This window comes from Siphateles boraxobius, unplaced genomic scaffold (genome assembly GCF_051911475.1).
Source record: "Siphateles boraxobius isolate OS27281-9 unplaced genomic scaffold, OSU_SipBor_1 19, whole genome shotgun sequence".
NCBI classification, from domain to species: Eukaryota; Metazoa; Chordata; class Actinopteri; order Cypriniformes; family Leuciscidae; genus Siphateles; species Siphateles boraxobius.
In genome coordinates, this window is record NW_027508799.1 from 7,015,910 (window position 1) to 7,018,030 (window position 2,121).

The window sequence follows — 2,121 nt, forward strand, 5'->3', positions numbered from 1 at the left end:
AAACTGGGCTAACCCGCACCACGAAACACAACAAACTGTTCCAGCCAATAACCGACAAGAAGGATTTGGGGGTGGGGTTTGGGGGGTTAGTGTGTGGATGAGGAGGAGGGAGGGTCTAGCTAGCCTCCGTTTTGTTTTGACAATACTTCGAATGTCAACAAGAAGTGACGTCACCCAACATCGCTTAGAGCACCTTTAAGTAAGGGTATCGCTGGGGGGAAAAATCCCTAAGGCAAAAGGTTTTCTTTAAGAGCACTTTTAACCAATCAGCGATAAGCAGGCAGATACGATTTAGCTGTAGCGATTTAGCGATTTAACTTGTAGCTGTATATTCAAATGATCACTAATGATCGCATAAACATACAGTAAGTTGCAGGGTTGTGCCTGAATGCGTTCATTGAACGATAGTTCATGAACTCTTTCATATTTTGAAAGAGCCTGATGAACGTTACTGTGAACTTGTTCATTTTGGTGTCTGTGAACGGCATGCTCTCTAAGTTTAACTTCATTCAATAGGGTGCCAGATTTCTATAGAGCCTTCCAGGCGAAAACCCGGAAAAAACACACCGTAAACAGGCCTTAATATGTAGCGGAAAAACACCCAATCTGGCAACACCAGCCACCAGTGTCGCACCGCCGCATTCGTAATAAAAAAAACCAGCAGCAAGGAGGCGTCGTATGATCATTTAAAAGAATTTTATAACAAGGTCGGTGAGGATGAGAAAAATCTTACATTTCTGTGCAAACTTTCCCCGTCGATAAAATAATTGCTGTCTGTGGTTCTATATGGGCTGTGGCCAGTGCTTGAAGTGGGGGGAAAAAAGTGCCTGTACTCTCTTGCACTGGCAAATCATGACATTTGAGATTTCTACAGTGAAAAACAAAACTTGGAGATATTGCTGGTACAACAACAATTTATTGTTATTTATTAACAACATAAATGTATTTAAACAAGTCGTGTGTGTGTGTGTGTGTGTGTGTGTGTGTGTGTGTCACTGTGGCAATAATTTTGAAAAATAATAGCTCGCAGCAACATATGGAAAAACAAAAACTATGAACTAGTTCAAAATTTTAAGTATGAGCTATGAACTGAACTAGTTAATTTTAAAATTTGTGAACTGAACTTTGAACTAGTTAATGTAGAAAGTGAACTTTCCCAACACTGGTAAGTTGTATCTACAGTAAAGAGTGAGATAGTGAGCAACCTCTAAAAACTTGGATTACACCTGTGGTGGGAGATGACTCAATGGCTCTTAATAAATATAACTAACTCTGAGAGCACATTTGAATGACTGGAATTGAAATCGAATATGGGATGACTCCTGTCCATGGTCATGTGCACACTGGCCTAACCAGACATTTGCAACTTTTACACCGTCCAGACTTCACTCCAGTCATCCTTGACAGCTGCTGAAAATCAACGATGAATCAGTTTTGACTGCTAAATTTTGCATTATGTTCTGCAATGTGTGCATCCGAAGGTTAAAGTCATCATTTAATTTCTTGATTAACGTTTTCATAGTGTTCACCTTGACATTTTAGTCATATTTTCTGATTCTCCTTAATTATTGCCCTATTTTGATAAATTTTCCTGGGAAATTTATTTTTTTGTATTTTATTTTATCATCGTTAATTTGTTTTAAGGAGATAAAAATGGTGCTTATCAACCTTGAATGACTTGGCAGTGAAATTTTGGGCGTTTTTTTTTTTTTTTTTGAACTGGGCGGATTTTGGTGAGCTTTTGGGCTGGAAATCAATGTTCCAATTTGGCAACATTGAGAATCACTTCTGCTGCTCGACAGAGCACGATACATTGAGAAACTGAGCCGCATTGGGTCGGATTGTCCGTACAGTATCCGTAACTGGACAAACGACCCAACAGAATGGCCAGAGGTGTTGTTTCTTGATTTTTTTTGCTATCAGATTGAGTATCCAGTTAAGAGACAGCTAATCTTCGATTATCTGACTAATATCAGTATCCCAGGGTATTCCAACAGTCTGTATTGTTATTCCATGTTCATTAAAGATATGATATAAATGACTAGTATGTCTTAGCATGTTAAATGAATACATTCCAGTACACTTTTGACTATAGCAGTGACGCTACTCAGTGCTATTAGC